The sequence below is a fragment of the Chrysemys picta genome, chromosome 13, assembly GCF_011386835.1.
Source record: "Chrysemys picta bellii isolate R12L10 chromosome 13, ASM1138683v2, whole genome shotgun sequence".
NCBI classification, from domain to species: Eukaryota; Metazoa; Chordata; order Testudines; family Emydidae; genus Chrysemys; species Chrysemys picta.
This window is the reverse complement of record NC_088803.1, coordinates 20,311,372-20,329,066: the sequence shown is the minus strand read 5'-3', so window position 1 is coordinate 20,329,066 and position 17,695 is coordinate 20,311,372. Positions and strand designations below refer to the sequence as shown.

The following is a 17,695-nucleotide window of genomic DNA, read 5'->3' as shown; positions in this document are numbered from 1 at the left end:
TTAGGCACCAAATTCCCTGAGTGGGGTGAGACTTAGGCCACACTTTTATCGTTCGGGTCTTTCCTTGGCTAACGTAGGCTGCTTGTTGCCTATCTGTCTGGCTTTTGTGAAACCCATTATTAGGAGCCTGTCTCTCCTCAATTATTGTACATGGAGCCTAGGTGCTTCAATGCCCATGTCCTTTTCGTAGCTCCGTGACACAGACATGCACATTCCTCAATACAGTCATGGTTCTTACCGATTATTCTGCAATTTTATTCCAGCATTTTCAAAGTAATTTCCAGAGGCACATAACTACTAATATTGCCACTTTGCAAAGGGGAAACTGAGTCCCAGGAAGAGGAAGAGACTTGTCCAAGGGCACACAAGAGATCAGAGCTGGGACTACAACACAAGTATCCTCATCTCAGCACATGGAACATATTCATTGGTCGATGTGGGAGGTTAATTTTTGTTATTAGGTGATATGAATAGAAAAAACAGCAACATGTTTTAGATATGAACAGTGCCACAGTTTAGGGCAACTGCACCTGTGTCCCGTCCCCCCCATTGCCAGCCAAAGGCACTCACCATCTAGGCATCACCTCTCTTGGGCAGAGACACACAGCTCTCTTTCTCCTGACCAGGGTTTTTGCAGGCTGCATAGCTCTGAGTTCCCCAGTAAGCCAGGCTGCCCTTGCAGGCCACATTTGCTTTCTCCTCAGAGATGAGAAACAGTGTAACTGCCACAGTAGTTACCACACAACTCTTTGGAGGCAAGCTAGTTTATTCTTAAGGTAAAAGTATCACAGGGAAAAGCTTAAAACAATGGAAGATCCTATACACATCTTAAAACACTTACCAGAGACCACCCTAACTCCAACCTTGGGCTCTGACTGTTGAACAACCCTTCAAATCTCACACAGGGGTTTTCCTCTACCTGCAAGCTCCTGTTGATCAGAACAAGCCCCTTCCACTAACCCACCCATGGCTCTGAGAGTCCCTTCTTCATGCTATTGGGCCTTTGGATCCTGGGAATACATATTTTTTCCCCAAGAAAAAGCTTCCAAAGATCTGGTCGAGAGGTGGGTCATTTGCATTCTCCTCCTCCCCAGCATTTCTGCGGAAAACTATTCAACTAACAGTTCATTCTCATTTGATCCCATTGTTTCAAATTGTCCTTTGAAACTCATACAATTTCCCAAGGTTACAGTAGTCATGTCTCCTAGACAAGTTACATACAGCCTTATGCTAACACCTACACATTTGCATTTTTAATACAATGAGCTCCTAATACACTTACTCTTAATTCAATTCATTTTAACTTAATTCCATAAGGCCATCAAGCTGCAGGAAATCACTATAGCTGTCATAGGCAGCACAATGCTTGACTTCATCTGCTTTAAGGGTTGTGTTAGGGTTGAGGTATGAGAGGGATGCCCAGGAGCCTGCCATAGGCAGTATGTAGTATGTCCAGACACAGTAGCTAAGGGGACTTTTACAGCATAAATTGGGGTGCTTAGTGATACCTCACCTATAGAGTTAGGTACCATCTGAGTCACAGTAGCAGCTCAATCTGGGATTTCAGTGCCTATATTTGGGCTTTAGGCACCTAAATTCCTTTGTGGATCTGGGACATAGAGACCTGAAGATGCATAAAGGCACAAATGGGATTTTCAAAAGCCCCCAAGCAGGATACGTGCCTAACTCCCACTAAGGTCAACTTCCAGCTTCGCAAGTGAGATCTTGGGAACTGCACAAGAGAGCTCTACCTTTAAGCTAAAGGAGCAACTCCTTTCTCAATTTCTGTGCGTGATTAATTTTCTTAGGGCACATTGGACCTCTTTGTTTCTCAGGCTGTAGATGAGAGGATTGACCATGGGAGTCAAGACTGTGTAGAAGAGAGAGAACACTTTGTTGAGTTCTCTCAGTGTCTCAGTGTCTGGTAACACAGACAATCATCAGTGTCCCATAGAAAATTGTAACAACAATAAGGTGAGAGGAACAGGTGGAAAATGCCTTTCTCTTCCCGGTGGTGGAAGGGATTCTCAGGATGGTGGAGATGATAAAAATATAGGATGTCAGGGTTAATAGAAACGGGGGCAGGGTGCCTATAGAAGATAATATAAAGGCCACCAGTGTGGTCAGCCTGGTGTCACTACACGAGAGTTTACTCACTGGGGTGAAATCACAAAGGAAATGGTCAATTTCATTGGGGTCACAGAAATGTAATTGTAACATTAAACATGTTACTATGGTTGTTACCATAAATCCACCCATCCAGGACACAGCTGCTAACTGCAGGCAGATTCTGCCATTCATCAGAACCGTGTAGTGTAATGGTTTGCATATTGCTAAATACTGGTCATAGGACATCATGGATAAGAGACAACATTCACTTGCCAAAGGAACACCAAAGAAATAAATTGAGTGATGCAGCCACTAACAGAAATGGGTCTGTCCCCAGTCAGGAGACTGGCCAGCACCCTGGGCAGGATGGTGGAGCTATAGCAGGTCTCGAAGCAGGACAAGTACCCCAGGAAGAAATACATGGGGGTGTTAAGGTGCTGATCAGCCACAACTAGGACCATGGTGAGGATGTTCCCAGCTACAGTCACAATGTAAATCACTAGAAACAGAAGGAAGAGAAGAATTTGCAGTTCAGAGAGATTTCCAAATCCTAGGAGGTTGAATTCTGTAACATATGTTTGATTATTCCTTTCTCCATGAGCTGAATATAGATTCCATCTCCCCCAATTTTCCATGAGATGTATCTATTCATAGATGAAAAGTAGTGAGTGTTGAAAGAGATTGCAGTACAATCCAGTTGATTGTAGACAAGTTCAAACTGAATAAATAGAGAAAGATTTATAAATTTTCAAAAGCCAAGACATTGGTTTAAATCATATACTGTACACAAAGTTTTGGAATGGAAATTCCCCACTTGCAAGCTCCAAATGGCAGCTACACTGTTAATTTATCACGCTTCTGCCCTAACTTTTTCATAGATGCATAGATATGAAAGTCAGCCAGGAGAGTATATTTTAAGTCATAGCATTTCCTTCAATTCATTCCTCTTTGACCTAGAGTGTATATGTTTGAAATACATCCAGAAGGGAATACTGTAATCACCTCTTCTGAGTGCTTGGATATCATGAGCCATAGCACTTCTCCAATAACCTCTGCATGGAGTTAAGCATGTGGTTGAGTTAAGCATATGTAACAAACCTGGAAATACTGGCATTACTTTGTAACAATTCTGTGCATATCTCTGTGTGTTAATTTATGATGGATTGCTTGCTATGGGTAAGCTTAAAAGGGGTTGTTAGAGGAACCAAACAGTAAAGGCTGAAAAAAAAATGACCAACATAAGGAGCATTGCAGCAAACTCCCATTCAAAATTAACCAGGTCATTAGACACCAAAGTTGCAAGTTTTTTTCCCACTAAATCTGGGAAGAGACAGATCAGAAGACACTGGCCAAGTAAATGATTCCCTGTGAGGCACAGGGCCGGTCTACACTAGAAGCACTATATCAGTGCAACTGCACCGATGCAGCTAGCTGCTGCAGTGTGTTGGGTGAAGATGCTCTATGCTGACAGGAGAACACTCTCCCATCAGCATAATTACTCCACCTCCACGAGAGGCGGAAACTATGTTCATGGGAGAGCATCTCCTGCTGACAAAGCGCCAGGATGGGCAGTGCTTAGATCGCTATAAGTTGCATTGCACAGGGGGGTATCTTTTTCACACCCCTGAGTGACATACATTACATCCACTTAAGCGGTAGTGTAGATCTGCCCACAGAGAGATGCTCTGCAGGGAGGCAAACTATCCCTCAGACTCAGAAGTCGGATCTTGAAGAACTGAGCTAAGGAGAGAGAAGTTAACGTAGGTAAAACAAGAGCTGTCTAGGACACTTGATTGTTTTATCCCATTTTCCTGAATGCTGTGTTCCCTTGGGCAAATAAATACCACTTTGTTTTGAAGAAGTTAATCCTGTGTCACTGCAAACTCCTTCTGTAACAGACTCATGGAGGTAAAACTATAGCAGAGCAAAACTCCAGATAGACCAGCTGGGGTAACACAGCTAGTACCAAAGAGGTGTTAGGAGAAGGGTGAGATCCTGAGATCCAACATGGGTTTCTCACTTGAAAGGGGTTCACTTGCAGGACTGGAGAAGAGTTTAGGAATGGACAGTGTACGCAGGAGAGTAGCTGTTTTTGATTTTGAAGATGTCAAGAGAAAGATAATCCATGCCTTCCCATGGCACTTACTTCCAATGGTTAGTCATCCCCACTTTTTATAACGTGCACCTTATTTCTGAACTGAATTTTTTTGGCTTTATCTTGCAGCCATTGGTTCTTGTTTTGCCTTTCTCTACTGCATTAAAGAGCCCCTTAGTACCTTGCAATTTCTTCCAAGAAGGTACTCACTGACTGTATTCAACTCACCTCTCAATCTTTTGTTCAATATCTTCATTAATGATCTGGAGGATGGGATGAATTGCACCCTCAGCAAGTTTGCAGATGACACTAAACTGGGAGGAGTGGTACATACACTGGAGGGTAGGGATAGGATACAGAAGGACCTAAACAAATTAGCGAATTGAGACAAAAGAAATCTGATTAGGTTCAACAAGGACAAGTGCAGAGTACTGCACTTAGGATGGAAGAATCCCATGCACTGCTACAGACTAGGGACCGAGTAGCTAGGCAGCAGTTCTGCAGAAAAGCACCTAGGGGTTACAGTGGATGAGAAGCTGGATATGAGTCAACAGGGTGCCCTTGTTGGCATTGGTGAGGCCTCATCTGGAGTACTGCGTCCAGTTTTGGCCTCACACTACAAGAAGGATGTGGAAAAATTGGAAAGAGTCCAGCGGAGGGCAACAAAAATGATTAGGGGGCTGGAGCACATGACTTATGAGGAGAGGCTGAGGGAACTGGGCTTATTTAGTCTGCAGAAGAGAAGAATGAGGGCGGATTTGATAGCTGCTTTCAACTATCTGAAAGGGGGTTCCAAAGAGGATGGATCTAGAATGTTCTCAGTGGTACCAAATGACAGAACACGTATTAATGGTCACAAGTTGCAGTGGGGGAGGTTTAGGTTGGATATTAGGAAAAACTTTTTTCACTAGAAGGGTGGTGAAGCATTCATAGAATCATAGAATATCAGAGTTGGAAGGGACCTCAAGAGGTCATCTAGTCCAACCCCCTGCTCAAAGCAGGACCAATTCCCATCTAAATCATCCCAGCCAGGGCTTTGTCAAGCCGGGCCTTAAAAACCTCCAAGGAAGCAGACTCCACCACCTCCCTAGGTAACGCATTCCAGTGTTTCACAAAACCGGCCCCAGGACCGACCCTTGGGGCACTCCGCTTGAAACCGGCTGCCAACTAGACATGGAGCCATTGATCACTACCCGTTGAGCCCGATGATCTAGCCAGCTTTCTATCCACCTTACAGTCCATTCATCCAGCCCAAACTTCTTTAACTTGGCGGCAAGAATACTGTGGGAATGGGTTACCTAGGGAGGTGGTGGAATCTCCTTCCTTAGAGGTTTTTAAGGTCAGTCTTGACAAAGCCTGGCTGGTATGATTTAGTTGGGGATTGGTCCTGCTTTGAGCAGGGGGTTGGACTAGATGACCTCCTGAGGTCCCTTCCAACCCTGATATTTTATGATTCTATTATTCTTTGTTCTGATAAAATGAGCAGTTTGAGCTCCTTCACTCTCATTGTAAGGCATTTTCTCCAGTCCCACCATAATATTGTGGCTCTTTTCTACACCCTCTCCAATTTTCTCAACATTCTTTTTTTAGTGTGCAAATGCACCAGAACTGGATGGATTTCAGTCTCACCAACGCCTAGCAGAAAGATAAAATCTCCTTCTCATCACTCCTCCATTTATACATCACAGGATTGCATTAGCCCTTTGTGCCATAGCATCACATGTTTAGTTGCTTGTCCAATATGACCCCTAAACTTGCTGTGATGGTGGTGAGGGTCACATATATGAGCTTCCCCAGAGAGGGCCATGAATGTAATGGCATCATGCTAGTGCCTGAGACTAGACAGTGACATTGACCAACAGCACAGACAGGAAGAGGACTCTGCACTGTGCACAAAGGGAACATGCCGAGCAGACTCCACAGATCCCTGTCACTCTTATCCCATCAGTGACTATCCAGTCTCTGTTTTGAAAACCTCCCATGAAGGAGACTCCACGCTCTCCATAGGAATTTTTTCCCCATTGTCTTACTATTAAACAGTTAGGATTTTTTTTCCTGAGATTTAATCTAAATCAGTGGTATTCAAACGTTTTTCATTTGTAGATCCCTAAAAAAAAAAAATCATATGGAAGTGTGGAGCCGTTTGGAAATCTTAAGCATAGTCTGTGGACACCGAGAGGTCTGCGGACCACAGGTTGAAAACCACTGATATAAATCTGCTATGCTATAGTTTGAACCCTTTGCCTCTTGTCCTGCCTCTTGTCCTGCCCTTTGTAGTCAGGGATAACAACTTTCTCCATCTTTTTTCTGGGAGCCTATCAAGTATTTGAAGAACACTATTGTGTACCCCCTTAATCTCCTCTTTTCCAAACTAAACATACCCAGTTCCTTCAGTCTTTGCTCATATGGCTGCATTCTATCCCTTCGATTATCTTTGTTGCTCACAGGCAGATTCTGTGCTGCAATACTTTTAGTCGCTGTCTATAGAGTCTCTGTTCAGCAGTATAAGGAGCAGTAATGAGAGATATCATGGAGAGAATGGGGAATGATAGAGAGAAGGAAATAAACAAGCAAACTGTTTGCCTGAGAGACTTCAGGGTACTTGTCGACCCAATGTCACAGTGTTTTTCTCCCTAAGACCCTCACAGTTTCACCCAGGATTTGAAATGATCAGATTTATCTTTAATCATCAGCATAAAGGGACAACCTTTTCCTTAATTGTGACTGGTGTGGTATCAGGATCTGGTTTCCTCCATCACTCTGCTCTCCTCGGTGTCTCATACACTCTCACTCTCTCTGAAAAAACACTTACATTTTGCTGAAGCTGCTCTTGCTTTCTTGCTCGATGCACACTCTTGTGTGTGTTACACAGCACCTTACTGCCAGCTGTTCTGGATTCTTCCTGAGGTTATATGTGTCAGGGACTCAGAACCCAGACGGCAAGGTTCGTTGTCTGACCGCAGAGAGACAGGCAACACCAGCAAGGTCCAGTGACAAGCTCTTTATTGAGGAGTGCATACAACAATAGAGAGCGGCCCGTCTCCAGAGAGAACGAGCCACGGTTTTAACAACTTGGGTTATATAGACAGTTCCGTCGCATCATAGTTAAAACAACCCAGCCCCCCTTTATTAGTTTGAAAGCTTCTAATATTCATGTATATCTATCTTCTTTGATACTACAAACAGTTCGTGATGCCTCAGCAACTTTTTATCAGCTTTATTGTCATGCACCAGAAACTAGGAGAAAGGAGGGAGTTAAGAACAGATGAAGAACAGAAACAGTGAGTGGAGACTGCAAGTCTCCATATGTCCAAACAAACTGTTCCTAGCACATCTGGTACAAGAATGCACCCCCCTCCCCCTTATCTCATTCTCTGCAGCTCAAGCAAGCATATCCTCAGGTTTCACAGAGAGACAGGAATGGTCCAGCAACTACTGTTAGCCTAACTTTGGCTGAGCTGGCCAAACAACCTATTCTATACTCTATTTTCTTGGGCCTAACATATGGGACAGCAGCCTCATCCTGGCTCTGGCTTCTGTTGGGATCTCCCTTGAGGCTGCTGCTAATGAGAGTTTTAAAATTGCCCTCCTGCAGAAATAAATCCTGTGTTGCTTGTTAAAACATAGTAAACATCAAGGTCACTGCAATCCCCATTGAAACCTCCAGGGAATGTCCCTTTTTGCCATGGCTTGCATGGTGTGTGTGCGATAACAGACACCTTGAATACGGGGTCCAGTTCTGGCTGGTCCATATCCAAAAGGACATAATGAAACTGGAAAAGGTTCGGAAAGGGTAACAGAGTTGATCAATGGTATGGAATGGCTTCCATCCAAGGAGAGAATAAAGATTAGGACTGTTCATCTTAGAAAAGTGACAGGATAGGATAGAGGTCTATACCTTCATGAATAGAGTGGAAAAGGTGAAGAAATAAGTGTAATTTACCCTTTCACACAATACAAAAACCAGGAGTCCCCTTAAGAAATTAATAGGTATCTGGCTTTTTCACACAACCTACCTGTGGAACTCATTGTTATGGAATATTGTGATGTGCAGAATTGTAATTGTAAAAAAAAAACTGTATAGGTTAATGGAGGACAGGTCCATAAATGGCTGTTGGACAAGATGGTCAGGGATGCCACCCCATGCATAGGGTGATCCTAAACCTCTGACTTCAACCATTTGGTCTGTTCTGGCCCCAGCTGTCCAGCTGGGCCTCTTAATAGTTCATATCCCCTTCTGGGGGTTGATCACTGTCAAATTGTAGGCCACTTCCCCAGTGGCTTATGGGGGGGACCGAGGTCAACCCACTATTCTGGGTCCCAGACCAGAAACCCTAAGAATAGAAGCCATGTGCCACCACATGTCTTTAATGAAGCTGCTTTCAGTTCCCTGGCCACTTCCCTGTGGCTCCAGCCTTCACCCATACCTCAGTGTTCTCCTATGTTCAGGCCCAGTAGCCAGGCATGAGCTCGTCCTTGCTGTCCCAGTACCTTTCAGCACTGATCTGTTCATGGTGCTGTAGTCTTTCAACCTCCTAAGAACACCATCTTCACTCCTCAGGCTCCAAACTGCAACTGTCTCTTGTCTGCACTGCAGCTCCTTTCACATTAGCCTGTAACCCTCTGATTGGCTATCCCAATGCAGCCTACCCCGATACCTGCATCCCATGCAGACTCTGTGCAGCTTGGAGGACTCCTCTACTACTCTTTTCCTGAGATGGGTATAGCAGGACCTTGAGGCCTCCAACAGGATGCCTCTGGGGCTAGTCCACCCCATCACAGTGTCCCTTGAAGCTCATAAGATTTCACAAGGTTACATTAGTCATGACTTCTAGACAATTTACATACAATCCCATAATAACACATGAGCTATGGGGACTTTTTAAATTTGGGTGCCTAGTGAGTTTAGGCATTTACCGAGTTATGTGGCAGGTGAGCAGTGGTTTAGTGGATCATATTACTATCTAAGTCTGGGACTGAGCTGTGGGCTTTAGGGACCTAGACCCTTTTGTGGATCTGGGATGCAGGCACCTAATGATACCGAAAGGCAGAAGCAGGATTTTCCAAAGCATCCAAGTAGGGTAGGAGCCTAACTGCCACCGAAGACAGCTTACAACTTTGAATCTTCGGAACAACAGAGCATTCTTTTACAATTGAACTAAAAGGGTGACTCCATTAGCTGGTTGCTGTTCTTATTCCTGTTGTTTTATATGCTGAAGTCAATGGGAGTTAGGCATCTAGATGCTTTGAAAATCCCATTAGGTATGTAAAGACTTCTACAAACCTGGACCTCAGATACCAAGGGGATAGGCATGATAGCTCTGTATAACTAAGATAAATATTTTAACTATATCTCATGGTGGTTAAACCCCTGAACATGGTCTCTCTGTGGAATGCTATGGCCAAAAGAGCTTACATGCTCCTTGGATGTAGAAAGAACTGTTGAGTAGCAGCAGGAAGGTGGTTTTAGCTCAGTATATGACACCTTTGAAAGCATGACTGGGATACTGTGTGTAGTCTTGATATCCACTCATCAGAAAGAATATCAAAAAGTTAGAGGGGGTTCAGGGAACAATCACATGAGGGATTCAATGTTTGGAGGTCAAAGAGTTCAATGGAGTTGGATCAGGCCCAAGTTTAGAGAGAGTTTTCTGCAGCCTTAGTAGTCTCCACACTGTGTGAAGACATGCCAGGATCTAATAAAAATAGAGCCGAAAGAATAAAATATCCATTGAAACGACTTTCTTTTTCCCAACAGAATATTGGGTATTTGACTAAATGCAATTCTTGAGGGGAAATTTCTCCATGTTCCTAAGGAGAACTTTGGGAAACTGAAAACCAAGCATATTCTGTCTTTCAGTTGCTGTAAATCAAACAATTTTAATGTCCAGATTTAAAGTTTTTGAAAACATCCATTTTTGTTCCAGGTCTAGATAACATGTTAAAACTGAAACTGGTAAATTTTATGTAGCCCATATCTCTGGGACAGATTCTAGCCTTCGGCTGAGATTTTTGGACAAGCCCCCTACTCCTTAATCTCCTTTGCAAAACACAAACCCAGTTACTTTGATGTGAGTATGGAGCAATTTGATTGAAGCTGATGACATGTCTCCCTACTCATCCTTGCATAAATAACAGAGACTTCTGATTTGATTAGCAGATTAGATTACCATGGCAATATAGAAAGCATATATTCCATTCTGAAGCCTAAAACCCAATGAACAGCTTTAGGATTTGTTTCAGTGTCCAGCTAGAGGTTGAGAAAGAAAGATCAAACCACTGAAAGGGATTTGCTTTGTCCCATTAGCCAGGGGCAGTTGTGCAGACCCATAGAGCTTGTGTGATGTTTATAAGGTTTACAGACCAGCTGATGATCTTGGTTGGAAATGGGAGTTTTCCTTCTCCTAGGTGCACTGTGTATAACAGCTGATGAGCCCACCTTCCTGAAAGAGGCAGAGAAAAGTGATTTGCCCAGGCTCACGCAGCAGCAGGATTAGAGCCCACGTGTTCTGAGCGCCAGTCATGTACCCTCTCCACTGTACCAGAGCTCTTTTATGTTATGTTTATGTTAAGCTAACAGAGCACCAGTCTGGGATTTTCAAAAGACCTTAAAAAGTCCATTGAAAGATTTGGAGTGAATTCCCTTAAACTCTTTTGAAAAGTCCTTTCCAATTGACCTGTGAAAGATCAAACAGTCAGTTTTTGCCCAAGCCTGAACTTGAATGGAGATGGAGTCTGTGCAGGGTGCTTTATTCCCCAAACTAGTCTTCTTTCTAGACAGATATCTGGTCTCATTTTTTAAAAAATAAAACATATAATAATAAATGGGAGTTAAGTACCTGGGCAAATTTGAGAATCTACCTAGACACTTAGTTGCCTCTTTAGAACCTTTCATAATTTGGCCCTTTGGAATCTAATCACATTCAAAATAGTTTGGATTAAGGAAATAAAGTCATGTAAATGCTGTGGAGATTAATGAAAGGCACAGCGACTTGAAAAGCTATTATGATTTATAAACTACTAACTTCACCAGCGCTGTACCTGCTTTCAGCAAGACACAAAACATATACAGTTACTATATATTGATTAACTATTGACTACTACTATTTTTAAACAACTTATACAATTTACTAATATACTTACACTATAATATTAATACAGATTTAAGATTAACTAGCTTGAGCACAACCAGACCTTTTCACTTCAAAAACTTTACCCTGCGTTCTTCCAAAGATACATTACCTTCAGTTGACTGTTTCCTGCTCTGGCCAGGCACAGATAGTCAGTGAAGTGCAAGTCCCTTTGGTTCAGGGGGTGTAAGTGAGCCTGAGAAAAAGTGATCTCTTTTAGGTCAATACACACACAAACACTTGCATCTTTGCACCTTTTTTATATGGTATTTGCTGGCTGTATTTCAAAACAGGTCAACCAATGAAGGTGGCCAAATGTTTTACTGTGGTATTTGCGGTTGTTTTGAACTTATGAACTGTGCACCTGTCCTCAGCTCATCTTTTCTCTATGCGGCTAATTGTGGTCAATTTGCTAGACTTAAAAATGCTTGAGTTAGCTTTAAGAGGTATTTGGTTGCAGAGCATAGTAACCACAAGTCTGTATCTATTTTTACAGAGTTTTCTTTTTAGTCTATAAAGCTTCCTAGCTAGATTATACTTATGCTTGCAGGATTCAACTGTACTTGCTTTTTACAACTAACGGTATTTAGCCTGACACTACTTGACAAGACTTATGCACATTAATTACAAGTGCTTCATGCAGATTCTGGTATTTTTCAACACAGTATAAGCAATCTAACTGTGTTTGAAAGTCATTGGGTTTAGGAACCTAAGAGTAAATCCACAGTGCAATGGAAACCTCACAAGGCCTCAATGAGAGGGCTCCAGCCCAAGCCTGAACCTTTTACATAGAGATTTTATAGTCCTGAAGCGCGAGCAATGTGATCCTGAGTAAGCTGAACTAGGCCATCCATGAGTCTTTTTTCACAGTGTAGACATACCCTAAGTGATTTACATGCTTTTGAAAAACGCTAGCACCAGAATAACCGGTTAGGCAAGGGATGGGACCACTGCCACGTTCATTAACTGAGTTGCTCCGTTCACCGGGAGAAGAACCTGAACCGTGGGATACGGTTTCACGTCTCCATGTATACACTGAATCCGTACCTCCCCAATGATCCGCTCGGCGTCCGGGAGGAGCTCCTGGTGGACAAGAGTCTGTCCACAGCCCGAATCAATTAAACCAACAGCATGTGTCCCGGCGACATCCATGGGGGCCGTCAATTTGGCCACAGAGGGTGGACAGGCCCGGCGCTCCCCGGTGTACACCCAGCCAAAGTCTCATTCCATTGCCGTACAGTCTAGTTGCAGATGACCGTACCTGCCACACCGAAAGCAAGGTCCTACCTCTGTGTGCCCCGGCCGCGTGGGGGCACCAGTGGGGCTGTGGGGTTAGACAGGGCCCAGTGGTCGGGTCAAGCGTCCGGACGCCATGTGCGATGGAGCCTCTGGGAATCGGGAAAAAGCGGTCCCGCTGCCCTCTGGTCGTCGGGCATGGGGTGGCGCGTGGCCTTTGGGGGTGGGCTCCCTTTCAGGCTTCTGAGTCCCAGGTCCAGAATTTGGGGGGCAGACTGCCAGTCCTATTGGGGCCTCGGCCTCTAGAAAGTCCTCCATAAGCGTGCCGGCTGCGCTCAGAGTTTGAGGTTGGTGCTGCAACACCCACGCCCTCCCCAGAGTGCACGAATTGCTCGAGGATAATCTGTTCCATCACCTCAGACGCAGTTCGACGCTCGGGTTGTAGCCATCAGCAAGCTGCATTCTTTAATTCCTGGGCCACAGCCCTGGGCAGGGCACCGGGTGGGTAAAGCTTTCCCCGAAACCGTTGCCGAAATGTCTCCGGGGTGATGTCAAAGGCATCCGAGATAGCCGCTTTCACTCGAGCATAAACCTGGGCCTCATTGTCTGGGAGCCCCCGGTAAGCCTTTTGAGTGGGCCCTGTCAGATAGGGGGCGAGGAGGGTCGCCCATTGGTCCGGTGCCCAACCGGCTACTGCTGCAACCTGCTCGAAGGTCAACAAATAAGCCTCTGGGTCATCCTCAGGCCCCATCTTGGCCAGGCGGATTGGTGGAGTGGGGGGGGGGGCAGCAATGCCCACCAGGGCTCAGCCACAGGGTGGCAAGATGCTGGAAGCATTGGGTTTGTTGTTCATGGTGCTGGGCCCCCAAGGTTTGAAGCAACTGCTGCTGGTGGGTACCCAGCTGCTGTATGAGTTGTTGCTGCTGCTGCTGACTCTTGGCCAGGAACTTGATAAGCCTCTCCATCTCCATATTCCAATAAGGGGGCTTCGGATGCCTCCTCGCTCTAATCTCTTCCAGCAGGGATAGGGGTCGCTGCCCGCATACTCCACCACTTGTGAGCTGTGTCGGTTGGCCCACCAAGCCACTAGGGGGTGGGGGGGAGCTACAGCCTCACTGACCGGCCTGGGTCACGCCTCTGCCACTGGGGAATTAGCGGTGGGAAGGGCACCGGCAAGAGTCTGTAGTGCGCCCCTGAGGCAGGGGAGTGCTGGCAAGGGTCTGTAGCGCACCCCTCAGGCAGAGGAGCGCCAGCAAAAGTTTACCAGATGAAGTGATTTGCCCAGGCTCACCCAGCAGCAGGATTAGAGCTCCCATGTTCTGAGCCCCAACCTTGTACCCTCTTCACTGTACCATACCCTCACCCCTGAAGCATCGTTATTTTACATTCTTTTATTTTCTATTTTAAATGGCTCTTAGCTAGTGCCCAAATATCCTGATCCAGAACCTGAACTCCTGCAAGCTAACAGAGCACCAGACTGAGATTTTCAAACTATCTTAAAAATCCCATTGAAAATATTTGGAGCTTACTCCCTTCAGCTGTTTTGGAATTTCTCTTCCAAATGACCTGTGAAGGATCAAACAGTTGGATTGTGCCAAAGCCAGAAATCTCTGCACAGTGCTTTAATCCCCAAACCAGTCTTCTTTCCAGACAGATATCTGGTCTCAGCTTTTTAAAATAAAACATACAATAATAAATGGGAGTTAAGTGCCTAGGTAAATTTGAAAATCTAACTAGACACTTATCTGCATCTTTAGAACCTTTCATAATTTGACCCTTAGGAATCTGATCACTTTGAAAATAATTGGGATGAAGGAAATGAAGTCATGGACGTGTTTCAGATAGATCCTGGCACTTTTCAATAGAGTATGAAAACATATAACAATTAATGGGAGTCAGGCATATTTGAAACCCCAGCTAAATACCTATTTGCATATTTAGAAACTTTAAAATTGTGGCCCTTATGAATCCAACCATATTTGAAAGCTGTTGGGTTTAGGAACCTAAGGATACAGCTACACTGCAACATTGAACCTCCCAGGGCCTCAGAGACAGGACTCCAGCCTGAGCCCGAAACTTTTAAAGGGAAATTTTATACCCCTGCAGCCTAAGCCTCATGATCCTGAGTCAACTGACCTGGGCCAGCCATGAATCTTTTCTCACAGTGTAGATGTACCCTACGTCACTTAGGTGTTTTTGAAAGATCCTGGCATTTTTCAAATGCAGAAATCAATAGCAATTTCTCAACACACATTTATCTTTTCACCTGACATTGAAATGATCTTTAGGATGAAGAGATGTTTCACCAGAAATCATTCATCTCAATAATTTTATTTCAACATCCAGGAATCCATTTAGGATCTTACAAACCTTCTGATCATTGCAATATTGCATATGTAACAAACAAAATATATGACGTCCAGTACAAACTTCACAAATATAAAATTATATTGGAAGCCCTGACAAAAAGATGAGAGAAGAATATTTACACAATCTGAAAGAATTATGTGGAAAAATTGGAAAGAGTCCAGCAGAGGGCAACAAACATGATTAGGGGGCTGGAGCATATGACTTATGAGGAGAGGCTGAGGGAACTGGGATTGTTTAGTCTGCAGAAGAGAAGAATGAGGGGGGATTTGATAGCTGCTTTCAACTACCTGAAAGGGGGGGTCCAAAGAGGATGGATGTAGATTGTTCTCAGTGGTAGGAGATGACAGAACAGGAGTAATGGCCTCAAGTTGCAGTGTGGGAGGTTTAGGTTGGATATTAGGAAAAACTTTTTCACTAGGAGGGTGGTGAAGCACTGGAATGGGTTACCTAGGGAGGTGGTGGAATCTCCTTCCTTAGAGGTTTTTAAGGTCAGGCGTGACCAAGCCCTAGCTGGGATGATTTAATTGGGAATTGGTCCTGCTTTGAGCAGGGGGTTGGACTAGATGACCTCCTGAGGTCCCTTCCAACCCTGATATTCTATTCTATGAAAGCACCCACAGGGATTCCAGGACAGAACTATGTAAAGTATAGACTTTTTCCCAATAAACTCAGAGTAAAGAAGTAGATGAAACATGTAACTAAAAATCTTTAATTCCACTGCATGGAATGCAGAGCACATCAGAGCTATTATTTCAGCTGGGGCATTAGGAAGTATCAGCTGTAATCAACTATAAATGCTGTACTCCCAAAACACAGTATATCTTCACATTCCCCAAGAAAACTCCCATTGGCATGAACTAGGCACAAACTAGATGCTAATTCCCTTAAAGTTCTGCGAGATTGATTCATTCCCATATCAATCACTCTGTTGGAGTCCCTGTGAACACTAGACATTTAATGATGACCTTTCTCAGGGCCTCCTTGACTTCTTTGTTTCTCAGGCTGTATAGAAGGGGATTGGCCATGGGAGTCATTACTATGTAGAAGACAGAGAACACTTTGTTGAGGTTTCTATGTGTGTCAGTGTCTGGTAACACATAGACAATGATTAGGGTCCCATAGTAGACTGTAACGACAATGAGGTGACAGGAGCAGGTGGAAAATGCCTTTCTCCAGCCACTGGTGGAAGGGATTGTCGAGATGGTGGAGAAGATAGCAACATAGGATGCCAAGGTTAATAGAAATGGGGGCAGGATATATATGGAAGAGAGTATAAAGGTCACCAGTTTTATCAGGCTGGTGGCACTGCAGGAAAGTTTAATCACTGAGGTGAATCATATTCCTTGGGGCCACAGAAATGTAATTGTGACATTAAACATGTTATTATGGTTGTTGCTAGAAATCCACTCATCCAGGACACAGCTGCTAACTGCTGGCAGATTCTGCCATTCATAAGACCTGTGTAGTGTAGTGGTTTGCATATTGCTAAGTACCGTTCGTAGGACATAAGTGCTAAGAGATAACATTCAACTCCCACATAAAGACCAAGGAAATAAAATTGAGGGATACAGCCAGTAACAGAAATATTTCTGTCCCCAGTCAGGAGGCTGTCCAACACCCTGGGCAGGATGGTGGAGGTGAAGCTGGTCTCCAAGCAGGACAAGTTCCCCAGAAAGAAGTACATGGGGGTGTGAAGGTGCTGATCAGTCACAACTAGTGCAATGATGAGGATGTTCCCAGCCATGGTCACAATGTAGATCACTAGAAACAGCAGGAAGAGAAGGGACTGCAGTTCAGCATGATTCCCAAATCCCAGGAGGATGAATTCTGTGATATATGCTTCATTTTCCCCTTCTCCTTTCTCCATGACATGCATGTAGATTGCCTCTTCCTCTGTTTCCCATGACATTATCTAGTGACAGATAAAAAGTCGTGAGCATTGAAAAAGTTTACTGTGCAATCAAACACAGTAAATTTCCAGCCATTTGATTCTAGAAAAGTTCAATGTGCGTAAGAAGAGCATGATTTATAAGCTTTCACAGAGCCAGACACTGCTTCCCCCCCTCCCGCCCCCGACTTTGCACAAGGTTTTGGAATAGAGATTCCCCACTTGCCAGCTACACTGTTTATTTATCACTCTTCTGCCCCAAACTTCTTTCTTTCATATATGCATAGATGGAAAGGTCAGCCGGGACAGTATATTTTAGGCCTTAACATTTTCATGAATTCATTCCTTTTTGAACTAAAGCATATATTTTAGAAATATAGCCAGAAGACAATAATGTAATTATGGAGGCTGTGGTCCTGGATATCATGACCCATGGCACTTCTCCAGTGTACTCTGCATTGAGTTAAGCATATGTAACAAGCTTGGAAATATCTGCATTATTTTGTATCAATGCTCTGCATAGTTCTATGTGTTAATTTTATGATGGACTGCTTGCTAGGTGGTTAAGATTAAAATGGGTTCTTAGGGGAAGCAGACAGGAAAGGCAAAACAATAACCTAGATAAGGAATTTCCCAGCAAACACTTATATACAATAATACGATCATTTGGCAGCAAAGTTGTGCAGTTGTTTGACTAAGGCTGGGAAGAGGGAGATCAAAAGACACCGTCTAAGTAAAGGATTCAACATACGGCACAGAGAGAGGGTGTACAGGGATAAAAACTATCCCTCAGACTCAGAAATGGGATCTGGAATAGGATGAGCTATGGACAGAGGAATTTAGTTTATGTAGGAAAAGAGGCATCAA

The 17,695-nt window shown here is 44.1% G+C and overlaps 1 pseudogene; it reads right to left on the bottom strand.

Moving 5' to 3' along the window:
* Positions 1 to 766: 766 nt before the first annotated feature.
* On the bottom strand, positions 767 to 2,821 carry LOC135975082 (olfactory receptor 10A4-like; annotated as a pseudogene).
* Positions 2,822 to 17,695: the final 14,874 nt, after the last annotated feature.